The following is a 15069-nucleotide window of genomic DNA, read 5'->3' as shown; positions in this document are numbered from 1 at the left end:
CAAAACAAGTATCCGAAGCATCATAAAGCACTGCATACCCCCCTCACCAGTTTTAGTGGTGCTTTTGCAGCACCTTTGCTGGACATCCACTTTCGGAGGTCGATAACAACCCATAAGGGTCGAATCGAGTACGATAAGGGTGATAACAACAGATAACGTTTGATAAGGGTCGGACGTAGTCCGACAAGATTGATAATGACCGATAAAGCTTGATAAGTGTTTACTCTAGTCGGATCAAGTTTGATAAGAGTGATAATAACACCGCCCTGCGTGGAGATGAGCAAGTGGCACAATGCTTACGCATGCTTGGACAACTCCAGTGGACTAGGGGCACACCATGCAGTGGGACGAAAACACAAAATGACACGATAACCTGCGCTCACTTTACCTACTTCTACTGATAATGAAATCATATTTATATATGTGCCTCGTGTGCTGATGTCACGCTAAAAGAAAACAAGTCTGCAAGATTGAATGCAAGAAACAGATAACATTAAACAGACAAACACACCAATGGGATGAAATGGCCTGCGCTATGAATACAATATACTGCATAGGTTAACGATAATCTACTCTTTTTTTCGGAGAGCAATGACAAAGGTGTGCATACACACTTATCGCCTGTCGCGTGCGTATAAATACAGTTTTGGTTATCAATATTGCTAGTTGGAAGTCAGTGCTCGTCCTCGTCAAGTGTGTTTTCGTCTTCGGTTACGCATTCGTAACAATGCCCGCCAGAAGACTCGCACGTATCTCAAGCTAGCAAAGCAAGCATGCAGGTGTCGCCTCTTGCCGAACGTCGTACTATGTAGAAAATTATACGAACCGCAGAGCAGAGAACAGGGAACGTTGACGCAGGCAGTTTTGCTTACTTTGCATAATGGTGGACCGTACTTTCCGGTATACTAGTCTGAATAACGACTGCAAGCATCGCTTTGCCGTCGGGTTTCTTTTCCAGCACGCAGCTTCTTCAACGTGAGTGGGCGCTTCGCCCGAGAGGACCTCCGAAAGAACCCTGCCAGCTATTTTATCCAGTTCAAGCTTGCGTGCCATTTTAAGAGGACACGCAGTTCAAACGAGAACGTAAGAAAAAAAATAACGTTGGTATAGAGGATACGACGTTGCAACCGAGATGCCTGCTGTGCAACACTTGAGCGAGCATCGAAGGAGTTGAAGCTGGCCTGCCAGCGCGCTCTTCTCATCCGCGAGTCGTTTCCCACTCGAACGTGCACCGCGTGTAAGAAATTTTTGGGAAGTGCTTGTTGTACTTTAGCTTCCGTGCTGAGTGGCCATCAGCTGGACCTCGTTTTTTTTCTTTTTTAGCCTGAAGGAAGGCTGCTTCAGCCGTACGCACGCCATACAAGTGGTTATGTTTGTCTCGTGATAGCCTGAAGTGAATACTGCTGGCCAGCAAGATGAAAATTTGTATCCATGGGAGTTCTTCGAATATACATTCAACTTTTAAGCTAGGGAATTAAAAATGTTAAACGTAAATGAATACACAGGCTTCCGAGGGCGAGAGTTAGGCTGACGGTGCGTCGGAAAGAGAAGGAGGAATAAACATTCATTCAAGGGAAAAGTTTAGCTTGGGAAACAAACGGGAAATTTCGCCGCTAGACACGCCACCGGCTTTTTCGTTCAATGGGACATTTGACGCTTTCGCATCAATACCTTTCACATTTTTACCATCAACTTAGCCTTCCCTGTCGTCAATGTCTTGAAGCCGGGGTCTGGCAACATTCTTTCAGAGGCAGAGATGATAAAGGAGCCAGGGCATATTAATATGTTTGTTGACGTTTAAGAATAGGCTAGGTTGTTTTCGTCATTCTATTTTCAGGGCGTCTAAACTATCCTTCAAATGGAGCAAGCGCTAACGGTGGACAGCTGCATTCTTCACGACACTGCAAGAGACCCCACTTTCCTCACATCATTTTCGTCACACGTTCACAACACGGTGCGTCTTTGTTCATCGCCTTTTGTCCGAGGGCCACCCCCTGAAAATGTCAACGCTTTTTGACACTATATTAATTACGGCTAGGCGCCTGCGCTGGAAAGCCAGTTATACTTCGCGTGACGGAAAGGTTCTTGGTAACCTCCATCTGGCCATACGTCCATGTCAGAAGCAGTAAGACGCCATGCACACGAATTCTTTTTGCCATGTCGGAAAACCGTTATACGGCGATTCTTCTTTTTCTCACTGTGCAGAATATATCACAGAGATAGGGCTGCGAGAAAAGTACTATTTCAAACGTACATCACTGCAAGCATAATTGGGATAGCTATACCGGTGTTATCAGTATTAAAGTAGCAGGATAAGTATGAGGTGATGAAATGAGGAAATTTTCAGGCGAAATTTGGAATCAGCTAGCGAAAGACATGGGTGATGGGAGATCACTGGGAGAGGCCTTCGTCCTGCAGTGCACATAAATATAGGCTAATGATGACGATGATCATGAGATGATGATAATAAGTATTATGTTGATAAGTTTATTAGAGTCCGCCGCGGGAGTGTTTTTAACAGTAACGGTTGAGAGCAGGAGAGCAGAAGTATGAAGCCAAAACTATTCAAATGGTGAGCAGACTCAGTGCAGATCATAGTAGACCATAAAAAAATGTTTCAATGATATCCATAGGGCAGTCTATATTAAAAGCGTTACAAGAAAACTTTGACTGCATTGAACGTGCTAGCAGGCCGCTAGTAATTCACGGTCAGCCAACTTTGTTCTGGATATTTGCCAATACTTCCAAAATGTTATTCTTAGTTATCCTAAGATGCGTGTTGATGAAGGTGTAAATTAAACCTACACAGCTTTCATTGCGCGTCAGTAGTGGCACGCGAGCGCGTATCTATTTCGTATTTAGATGTTTCGCATGCTTTTGTTTTTTTCTCGGAAAAACCAATAAGGCAAAGCTGAGCACAAAACAAATGCTTGATTCGGACGTTATTTGAGGTGCCCTACAACTGTGTATGTGTGTGAAAAGTTTTCTCAAAGCGAGCCGGAGGCTCCGATATGTTTGCGATTCCTGCAATAATTAAAAAATTCGCTAATTAGAAGCAAATTATTATTTAATACTCCGTGATAAAAAAAAAAGTTGTCGCAGTTTCACCTGAAAGGCGAAGCATCAATTGCGATAGCAAATTTGTAGAGAGCTATACGGAGTAATGATATTAGCTTTATCAGCTGTATAAACTTGGACATGCAGCAGCACCGGCAACACGCAAACTGTTGTCGACGCCGTCGGTGTTTTGCCCGCGTTCGCTCAAAATGCGTGCGGCGTTGGTGACTGTTGCCGGAGCCTCTGATATAAATAGGCACTTGGTGTCGCAGCTAAACGTCGCCTTCCTTCCCTCCCCCAACCCCCCCCTCCCCCACGGCCTCTCGCGCGTCGGAAGAAGGCGCGTTTGCTCTACATATATGGTGATTGTAAATGAGGAAAGAGACGCCTACTTCTGCAGCCCTTCAGGGAGCACGGCGCAGAACGCGCGTTTGTTCTCCGCCGTGCGTTCACTCCCCGTGAAAGCGCGCGCCCCTCGCGCCCTTTCACTCGCGCATACAGTGTTCGGCGCGCGGCGACGATTTCATCTCCATTGACGTCATACGGAACCTCACGGCGACGGCGACGCCGACGGCAGAAATCTGCTTCTGAGTGTCCATATAATTGCTATCGCAATAATACTGCTGTAAGTACACACGCCTGCGGCTATATACTATGCATTCGGTGGTTTCTCGAGAGCTCTTTTGTTTTGTTTTTTTCGTTTGTTTAATCTTGGCCCAAGTTAACTGGGACATCCCGTATATTGGATCAAGAGAAAGTGCATGGCGTGAGTGACGTGTCGATATCTGTGTATGAAAAGCGAGAAAATGCTCTTGCGTGACCTCTGGTAGTACCGCGTTTGTTACAATAAATACGTTACTTACTGCGCATGTGCTAGTTTGTGCTTATAATGGGGGGTATGACGAAAATAAATTTAGTTGAAAGTTTGCGCTAGTCTATGTCCCTTGATCTCTCCTCCTTGTCTGCGTTGCGCATTTTGTACTTCCTAAACTTTTTCATGCCGGTAACCTGCCGAGAAACAAGCGATGTTCCCGCGTGAGAGTGCAAATGGGCCATTGTTCATGACAAAGTGTTTTCGGAGCCCATTTGCGCGATGATCTATGCTCTATAAAGTGGGAGAAGCCTTTTACTGCGGATTATGTTTCGGGTTGACGATTGGTTGGTCACCACGCGTGATGTATTACAGAACGCAGGACTAAATTAAGTGAAACCTTGTAGCGTGCACGCATGCGCAAATTTCTTATATGAAAGGAAAATTTAGAAGGGTAGTGGTTTCGGCGAGTAGGTTTCCCTTATGGTAAGTGGTGCAGTGCTCGTCTTCGTCTTTTCGGCGTCCCTCTGTGCTGCTTCGCGCATCACCACTTAACTATACGAAACGAAAACCCTTCATGTAACCTGAAACCATCGTCTCACAGTTTCGACACGTTAGTTTTGCGATAATAGTTTTGTGTCCTGTGACGCGTGTACTGTCAAACTCTGGGTGACATTTACCATTGTTTGCAACAGTGTAGAAATTTTTATACAGAATATAGTGTCGAAAATAGACTCAAGCACACATAGAATGACCCCGCGCGCAGGCGCGAGGGACTTTTTCTTCTTCTCGAAGACACAGGCTTTTTTTGGGAGACAAGTCTTTCGGCTCCTTCTCAAGTGCTCCCGTGATACATAAGTGATGTATGAATAGAGAGCCCTCTAGGTGGGCTAATGCACGGCGAAGTTAGAAGGAGGGCGTGCAGTAAGTTGCACGCCGGTTGAACTTAGTCCTCACTGTTAAACGGGCCCTGCGTGTCTTCTGACGGACTTCTGACTCTACCTCAGAGATGACTGGTGCTCAGGCGAAGCAATTGCCAAGAGCCCTCGCGAGGCTATGGATATGCTAGCAGCTGTTAGAGTTCTTACTTCTGCTTCTCCTACAATTGCATTGCCGCATCATTATACACATATCTAGCAATACCCTCGACTTGTGCGTTGTTACTTTCACATTACAAAGCAGCATATTTCTTAATATAACAGGTACAAGCACTTACTACAGGTATGAGTGTGTGCGAAATGGTTCTCCGCTTTCACGGGCTTCCGTGTTCTACAAATCCCGCCCAGAACTCGGACGCTTCCGAGCGAGGAAACGCAATTCGCAGATATCACGCGAAAGTGTGCAATAGAGAGAACGACCATGTCGCGTGACATCAATGGCTCTCTTCCACCTCTCCCTCCATTGTTTACTCGTCTATCGGGTTCCCTGCACTCGAGAAGTGCACACCGACGATCATCTTGGTACGCCGGCGTCATGCTTACCGATCGTTTGGCCCACGGGTGCTGCTCGTATTTCTGTCGCGTTGTATGTTCATCTGAACGTAGCCTAATCTAATCAACACTCTTTCTCTCGTTCATACCGGGAAAAAAAGGAATCCTTTTACTCGATCAACGCGCTAGGAGCAAGAATAGCACTGGAAGGAACGTGCCGCATTCTTCTCACCCCTGCCCAAACAGTGGGTAAACCAGCTGATGTTTGCCGTCACGTTCCCTCAACACGCAAAGGAATTCATTACTTAAGTACAAAAACTTTCCCCTCTTGAATTTACCGCTCTTTACAAATTAGCGTGGGTACCTCAGTGCGAGATTACGCATGTCAATATATCTTTCACGTGATTTGGGCTCTTTGTTTTGCTGCTGGATGTGTATTAGAAATTCGCTGGTTTGCGTCATTGGGTTTTCATGTCTATTGGCCCATAAAAAATGCAGCCTATGTAGCCAAAACTAAACCTATGTTACTTCTGGTAGAATGCATGACGTCATGGCGAGCTGGAGCAAGGGCTTCGGGGAAAGTTTTACCACCATGCTTACCGCCCGTCTGTTCTTTCCTATTTTCTGTTTTACCACGACTCTCGTCACCGTACGAGAAGCGGCTTTAGTATTGTCACGTGTACTTATTTATCTTTTCCGGTGGCCGTCTTTCACCGGCTCACAATTGTTCAAAGCCTCTCAAAGACGAACCTTTCTGCTTCCAAAGTTTCTCGAAAGTTATCGCTAGCTCTATCTTTTGTTTTTGTTGTCACCGAGCATAGTGTAATCATATCGCGTGCGTGACGGGAACAGCGGTGTACATTCAAGTACTTATGCGAGCACCAACGATTACGCTGGAATGTACATTGCGTGAGCCAAATTATCCAAATAAAATTGTTCCTCCTCCCTCAATAAGTCATGTAGAAATAGGCGACGCATCTGATTCTCATCTAATTAATATAATAAAATGTGGGGTTTTGCGGGTCAAAACCATGATCTGATTACGAGGCACGCCGTAGTGGGGGACTCGGGAATAATGTTGGCCACCTGGGGTACTTTAACATGTATCCAATCCACAGTGCACGGGCAGTTTTGGATTTCGCCCCCATCGAAATGCGGGTGCCTTGGCCGGGATTGTCACCTCGTGCTTAGGCAGCGCCAGCGACAATACACACACACTAAGCAACCACAGCGGCTATCCGCACATCAGATTTAGACGAGTGTGCTTGCCGCTATCATTGTGCTGAGTGTTACTTGCTTGCTGGGCACAGGTTCACCCAATAGGTAGTTTTGTGCCTCACCGTGGCAACACGGTGTGGTTATATACCATCACGACCACGCAACAATATTGTGCGAATGTAATTTACGTGGTAAAGCTCGCTCGACGTTATATTATGCAAAGCGCAAACAGTTAAGAATTCGTTAAAAAAATTCCGGCATACTTCATCTGCGTTGGCTTGATCTGCAAAGAGGAAACATAAACGTGTGACATATACCTCTCGTTATTTATACTGATAAATATACTGACAGCGTCACACGTTTGAACGTTTTGACATTACCCTTGACTGCGACAATACTTCGTTCACGATGTCTTTCTTTTTCGCCTTTCATTTGTGCCGCATTAATTGCCCATTTATCGAGGTATCATGTTCGCTTATAGCGCTTTCGTACATACACAAGTAAAAATGGCGTCTCTGGCACACTTGGTCCGAACACCCCCATCAGATCCCCTAGCATGATGCATATATCTTAGAGGAACGCAACTCAATAGGCCTAGAAAGATTTTATTGGTTTACGGCATCTTCAATATTTTGCTCGCTCCGCACACATGTCCAGTCACAGCTTAACATTGATCCGTGACGTTTTACAACCCGTCTTATGCCATTGCATCTCATGCTCCTCTCTATTGATCTGCAGATAGTTCTCGCATTGCGGTGCACATTTAATTTTTCTTATTATGCGTCTGTTATAGAGAGTTAAGAATCATGTATGGTGCCTGCTGTTCCATCACGCTTAGCCAAGCACGAAATGTCAAAGTTTTGCTGCGTCAAACAAACGATCCCCACTTTCTTTTTTCGTGCACACAGTGTCAAGCTTCGTCAATGTTCATCACAAACTCATGCCTTACAACACGTAACAAACCCGGAATTTATTAAGGGGAGGGGGTATGCTATTTTCGGCACTCGCGTTTTTACTAATGCTTAAGTGCCAAGAGTAAATTGTTAGGCAAAACTTTATTATTGATTAAGGCATTTTGTATTGAGGTCGAAAATGCTCGGTTCCCATGTAGTAGATGTGCTGAAACGATAAGGAAGCGTGGTAAAAAGAAAGGCAAAACAGGGAGATTGGTTAGTGCAAAAGCTGCTGGCAAAAGGTAAGATGCGTAGAACAATAAAGATTATAGGCCGAGATACGCAAGGAAACAGACAGTGAGAGTAAACAAGGAAATGTATGCATAATTAGACACGTGAACACTCAAATCCTCTCCCAAAGTCCACTTGGCCAGAACTACTTATTGTTCATTATACGTCAAGAAGGAGCTGTCGGTACGTGCGGTTTGCTTGTTTTCGCGATTTCCCGCGCGAAACAACACGTGCGTCTTCTACCAATAACGGGTGTGTGTCCAGGAACAGCACTCCGCTCCTGCCTTCGATGTGTTTTCCGCATGGTGTACTACGTGCGTAGTGTTGGTAAACAGTCCCTCCCATGTCGCTTATGCTGGAACGCTGCCGTCGAGAATCACACGTTCCCGCACACGACGTGACGGCACTGCGCAACCGTTACCGTCGTTCTCCCCCTGATGTCCACGAGTGCAATATAGCTAGGCATGATGTGGTGGAGATGTAGATCACTCGCGGCAAGGCCAGACGATGATACGCCTAAAGGCGTCTTTTTCTGAAATCATGCATTCAAGCTGTCCACGAGTGGTAATAATGGAGTAAGTAAACGGATCCTGTAATAACTGTCGTGAAAGGAGAGCGCCTTGATTCTGTCTTAAGATTAGGTGGCTACTTCGCTACCCCAGTCTGTATACATATAGGAATAGACTACCGGGTTTTAAATGACATAAATAGAGCAGGAGATAGAGTGGACAACGCTCACGTCTTTGCCATTCTGTTGAGGGACGCACCGGTGGGCGGTGAGATGCTGGTGGGAAACTTTACTGCATTCCATGCATTTTTTCCCCCGATTGCAGTTTAGTAGACATTCTTCTACGCAATTATTTCTGGCAGGCAAGTCTTTGCACTGACGGCGCGGCCGAAGTAAATTGGATTTCAGTTATCGGATTCATCTAACCCATTTCTTGATTTCGTTACTTTATGACGGGCCAACACATATATGCGTATAGAAACTTTCTCTAAAGAAGTGAGCGCTTCATATTACACGACAAGTTGTCCGGCGCAAGTCATGAGTGGTAGCCTGCAGTAATAATGGAAGTGAAACAAACAATACAATTATTACATTTTATTTGTACTATTCTACAGACCTGCAACCTGTCAAATAAGTATAACAGCTTCAAAATCAACCATAGACCACGCGACATGCCATAGAACAGAATATTTTATATGTAACGTAAAGAACAACATAATATATGTATATTAGAGTGTAAATTGTTGGGTATAGTTGATATTCTAGTTGAAAGTAGGAATTAGACGTAAATGATAAAGCGAGTTTGGCGCGCCATGTAATGCATCATCACTACATTGAGCGGTGTTCTATTACATATTCACGGTCTTCTATTATCCCGTTCAACCACGGCGCACCCATTTGTTTTCGCAAGTTATTATGGCAATTTCTGAGCAGTGGTGGCTAGGAAATAAGAACCTACCTTATTTGACATCCTTGAGAAAATATACCGCGAATATTACATGCTTAAAATAAATGGAACATTCTGTTTGCCTAAAGTACCTTTACTTCACTTCTTAGTGAAGTGTATCGCTACAGACGACAGATTTGGTGATAGCTTTACTGTGTTTCACGGGTTATATGACGTGGGGAGTTTCGGTAGCAACTGGGAAATATTTTGTATTCTTTTCTTGTAACACTTGCGGCGAATAAATTACTTGTAAATGCATTTCGAATGGGTGATTCATTTTTTATCAATAAATGTTGCATACCTGAGTTTACAATAAGTAGTTGTTTTATTACTTTGTAATTATTATGAAAAACGATATATAAAGTGCACAGAGTCAATATACCACCTTGACTTGCTTTCAATGGAGTATGTTGCACGTTTCTATATGATTATGTCAATTTCGTCATTTATCAACCAGCGATCATGATTCTTGACTTTAGAGTAACCTATTGGGGTGTCAAGAAAAGGGACCCCAATCAGCGACGGTACAGAATAAGGTGTTATCACGCGATTAGGCTATTCCGACGTACAGTGAATACAATAGGCTAATGAAGACAGAGGTAGTTGGAGACCGTATGGAGAAGTCTTCGTTCCACAGTGGACACAATAATGACGTTGTTCTTTATGACCATGACGATGATCGTAAATGTGCTGTTGTGTCAGAAACTTTGTTGTGACATTGTACACTCTTTTACATCATAATTTCTTTGGTAGAACATGCCCTCATATAGACACGGTCACCTATATACGAACACACAGCTACCTGGAATGTATTATGTAACTCCAGGCCATTGCGACACAGGCAAAAGCATAAAACATGGGTAACCAATGGGATTATGATGAGAAGAGGCACTGCAGAAATGGCGTTTCTTACGGTACCTTACGCGATGCGATATAGCCTATAAAAATGTCCAACCTTTTTTATCTACAGGCATAGATAGGTCATAAATAGGAACATTAGATCTCGCCAAGCATTCACACGTAGGCACACAGAGGAATGGCGACACAAAGACACAAACGCACGAGAGCAGCAACGCTGATGGTCCCAGCAGGAGTCCCCCCCCCCACCGCCTCCTGTAGTTACACCTGTGTCGACGAAGATGAAGGTCGAATTGTAGTTATAATAATATTTGCTCGTTACATTTGAGAGCAAGTCTCATTATGCAGTCAGTCACATAATCACTTGCTCGTGGATGCGGCGCCCACGAACGGTCATGTTCGTGGTGATGGCCTCGTGATCACACTCTTATTACTAAAGCGGGCAAACGCCCCGGCAGTTGTAATGGAGAAGAGAGCGTGAAGGAACGAAAGACGTGGTGTTTAACTTTGCGCAGTTTGCTACCCTGCATGTGGGTAAGTGTAGTGAAACAGAGAGAAGACATCAGTTAGATCTTAGCGAATATAACTTTTCTAAAGAGGGCGGAGGACATTACTCAGCTCATTCTACTTGGTTTTCCTCGCTACAACTTTTTTCGGATGAACTAAATTATTTAATGTACTTCTAATGCACAGTGCAAGCAGCAAGTAAAAGCAGACGGGCGTCCTGTCAGACCAACTTGCCTTTTTACGAGGCGCGATAAAAAAAAGAAAAGAAAAACAAGTACTTTCTCAAAAGAAAAAAAAAAGAGAAAATAATTTCGTGTCGGACAAAAAGCATTTTGTTTCTTGCAACATAATTTCTAATGGAGTCAATCAATATAGTAGACTAACCTTTTTTTCGCGCTGTTCGAAGCTACTCTGGAGCTTTTCCAGTTTAATGCTGTCGAGTGCCTGCCTCTGCGATGTTCTCTTTACCCGGTGCATAGGCTTAAATCATCGTTAATTTGCTGAACTTTCTTTAAAAAAAAGAAAGAAGTCGCTAGGAGATGGGTCAGGTGAATAGGTGCACGGGGAACACCGGCTCATACCTATCAGGCTAATTACCACGTCCTTGCAAAAGCAAATGGAGTTGCGTCACCGTTTTGATGGAGAAACCAATACTTTGCACGTTTCCTTATCACATTATTTCTTAATAGCCTGAATAATTGAAGCACAATAGGGGATTGGCAGTCTTTCCCAGAAGAGTGAATTCCTGCTGCACAATTCTACAAACGTTGAAGAAGAAAAAAAATTAAACGATAATCATAGCCTTCCCCCGAGCGCACTTGTCACATTATTTCGATATAGCTGAAGAAGACGTCTTCAAAAGGCTCGAAACTTGCTTGGTTTCAGAGTCATACCAATAGCACCAGCTTACTTGACCCGTGGCGAATCTGATAAAGAAGGACTTGGTCACTTTTGACGTGTGTTTCAAATTTCGCCATAAAATCAAACGACTATTCTCTTGTTTGGCGCCCTCTGATAGCAGGCGGAGAATAAATATCACGGCCATGCGTCTCATGGCTAATTCCCCTCTAAATAGCTGCTCGCATGAGCTCCAACTTACGCCAACAGTTTTTGAAGTCTTATCACTTCTGTGGAGGCGACTCTCATTTTTTTTAATTTTTTTTTCTCTTGCAACCTCTTGTCTTATATACACGTGTACGAATTAGTCCTTTTTCCGTGAGCGTCATTTGAAGCATTTGAAGTGTTGCTTTGATGGTTCTTTAAGGAGGAAGCAAATTCTCAAGGAGATTCACCGTTCATTACGAAGAGCCCTTACGATTTTGCAAGAGTGACGTCGGCATGGCTGCTGACTGGTGAAGTCTGCCCTTACACCTACCTAGTGGTAGAACGCAGCAATACAATTACGAAGAGGCCTTCAGCCAGTACGTTTTTTTTTTCGTCTTTTTTTCGTTTTTTTATACCCTCTTATACTCAGGAGTCAATAAAGGAGCCGTGGGTGAGCACTTGCTGTAAAATAAATTACAAGTTTATTGAAAAGGGCTTAATTTTTGTTTATTGACACAAACTAATCCACTGAGCTCGCACATATATGGCGTATAGCCCACCAAAGAGGAGTACACGAGATAGGTTGGCAGATACCGCTGGAATCTGTCACGCTGTTTCTTCTGATCAACTTGAATAACAGAACTTATGTGATAATGAATCGTAGGCTGATCTCTCCATCAGTAGTTCACCTACATTCAAATATTATTATTTTTTGCTGCCGGCGCCTCCTAGAATAAGCGACAAAGCGTCGTCCATGCATCCGCTTCGCAAGCTTCCTTTCACTTATTGGATTAACGTATACCTCATTGCGCTTCACAAATCAATTCAGAGCTTAAGGTAACGGCTGCCACACCTAAACTTGATTGATATATTTGCTTTTAATATGGCACAGCTTCTTATAATGTGGGTAAAGTTCCACGTAGCTTTTAAATTAGTTCACCGAAATTCAGTTCACCGGCCCCCATACGCGCGCCATGACTACCGCGATGCGCGCATACTATTGGGGTGCGCTTAGGAATGATATTCCTGCCTGTCGTGAGTGGCCACTGGTTCCTCCAGTAGTGAACAGAAAGCGCTTTATAAGTGCTGATTACTTCCCTCACAACAAAAACGGAAAGTTGGGTGCTATGCCAGGTCGACCTACATACAAAAAAACTCTAACCAGTTTGATCTTGTATTGTTTTTAGCTCAATCCAGGATGAGTATGAGGGAAACTAGAAGACGACAAGCAACAAAAGATGACAGGTTAGCTTACATTCTCTGATTTCTTTCTTGCTTGCTTTCTTTTATCTTTTACCCTCAACCTGAGTTGTGCGAAAAACAACACAAGATCCTGCCATACCTACTTACTCAATCTGCCACCCTTGTGATCTCCCCAGGAGCGCATCTGACCCAGAGGCCGGTGGTTAGACAACGTGAACACCTGCTCACGTGTCCATGATGCACCAAGCGACGTATGCGCGTGTTGACACCAGCGCAAACGCTGCAGCTGTGTGCGGACTGATTGCGTAACTCGATAGAACATCTCGTGTTTGCAACTCAGTGGCTGTTAGCAGCGGGTGGCGTTCTAATTTACTGATTGCTGCTACTAATTAGCGAAACCTAGCCATTCAGAATAGAAAGAGTCATCAGTTCGCGGCACTTTCGCCCTTGCCATTGCAAAAAAGACAAGTAGAAAAAGGAGGACAAAAGCCAGTTTTCTCTCTCAATGAACTGTCGGCAATTCTCAGTACTGTGCTAATACATTGAGCAGTAACTGTAGACACAAAGGTTTACGGAACACGCGAACCCTTAATTACTTAGATACCCACTTATTATACTTCAGCAAGAAGTTTTCGCGTGGTAAATTCCTCCGTAAATTATCTGTTGACCTAAAGTCCTTAAAATTTTCAGAACCCTACACAACACGCATGTCCGCAACAACCGCTAGTCTCAGATTGGGGCCCGACAAGAATTTTTGCTTCTAGAAAGGCCGACAGGATGGGAGTAAGCCTTTCTACATACGACGTCAATTCTCGTTGAAGTACCAGATAGTTTGGTACTTGCCACTGCTCCCACGCTTCTGCAAGCGCCGGCCAAGAGTGCGCACCGGACGCCACCATTCCTTGGTGGCACCGCAGTACCGACGGGTACTATGTGCACTTTAGAAGCTCCACCTGGCCTCGGTTCTACACCCACACGCACGTGCACCCGGTAGCAGTCCGGCTCGCAGCGTTAAGCCGGTGTGACTGCAGCAGCAGTCTATGTCTGACACCGATGGTACGAGTCTCGAATGGTCGGGGTTCCTTCTGTATCCTGTACGAAAATGGTGAACAATGCGCAAGTTGTGGTTGTCATAAGCACCTTTTATCGGCGTTTGCTCTTTAACGAAAATGGCAAAATGAAAGCAAAACAAATGAAACAATGAAAGCTGCTAAAGCAACCACATGGATTCTGGAAGAAGAAAAAGGGAAATTGTCAGTATTATGAAGACGCTTTAAATACATGCCAACACTGAAACACTTATGTTGCTTTTTAGCGTTGTTGGTGTATTCAGACGATCACCCTTAGTATTTATTAGGACCTTTATATGGCAATATAATGTCCGAGGATATTCTTCTATAATGCTCAGCGCGAAATGTGCCTATCTTTGTTAATACGCTCAAGGCAACATTTTAGACACGGTGGCCATGGGTGTTTTTCACTGCGCTATGCGGTAGCTTGTACATACACACATTTACGTAGTCGAACTGAATCTCGCTTCTGTATACCTCCTAAAATGGTTTAGCCCACCCCCAAACCCCGCGCCCTTTTCCTCACTCCTCCTCTTGCGCGGGGACATTACTAATGTTTCCTACTTTCTTTCCTTTCATACTAGAAACTATAATAAGATAGCTGCTACATCCTATGCTAACGCTCTCAACCGCTGCTAAATTCAATTCCTTTCACATCACACTTCCAGTTTTGTATATAAAATATCCAAAACAGTTTGTTTGTTAGCGCAGTAAAGCCGGTAAAATCAAATATTACAATAGTAGCGGCAAATCATAAAATAGAAAACAAATGTCGAGCAAACGACCGACATCGCAACACGTATTAAATAAAAGGGGGAGGGCGACCGTAATATCTACGTCAGCCATCTTTTATTAGGTGGAGCTTTATTCAGGTTGAACAAACATGAAATGTTAATAAATTTACAATTTTTGTCAAAACCGTCTTTGTGAAACTTCAAATTACTTTTTCTTTCTGTTGTCCCCCAGTCGCTTCCTCTATCGAGGCGTGATACAGTTTTGTTGTGCAATGATCGACTTCTATGAATGGCAAGACGGGTGCTGCCATTGACCTGTCATTAAAGGGGGACAAGGCCTGTTCCAATCAGAACGTGCGCGTCGCGTTTGAATCAAACGTGCCGTCGAGTCGTAACGATGGTATTACAAGTATACAGATGGCTCTGTTCATTCAAGTTACAGAAACGATGTAGCAGTGGCTGCGTCGGTTTTGGTGGGTCACTTGGTTTCTTTGTTGGG

The sequence above is a fragment of the Dermacentor silvarum genome, chromosome 11 (assembly GCF_013339745.2).
Source record: "Dermacentor silvarum isolate Dsil-2018 chromosome 11, BIME_Dsil_1.4, whole genome shotgun sequence".
Lineage (NCBI taxonomy): Eukaryota > Metazoa > Arthropoda > Arachnida > Ixodida > Ixodidae > Dermacentor > Dermacentor silvarum.
Note: the sequence above shows the minus strand (reverse complement) of the source record.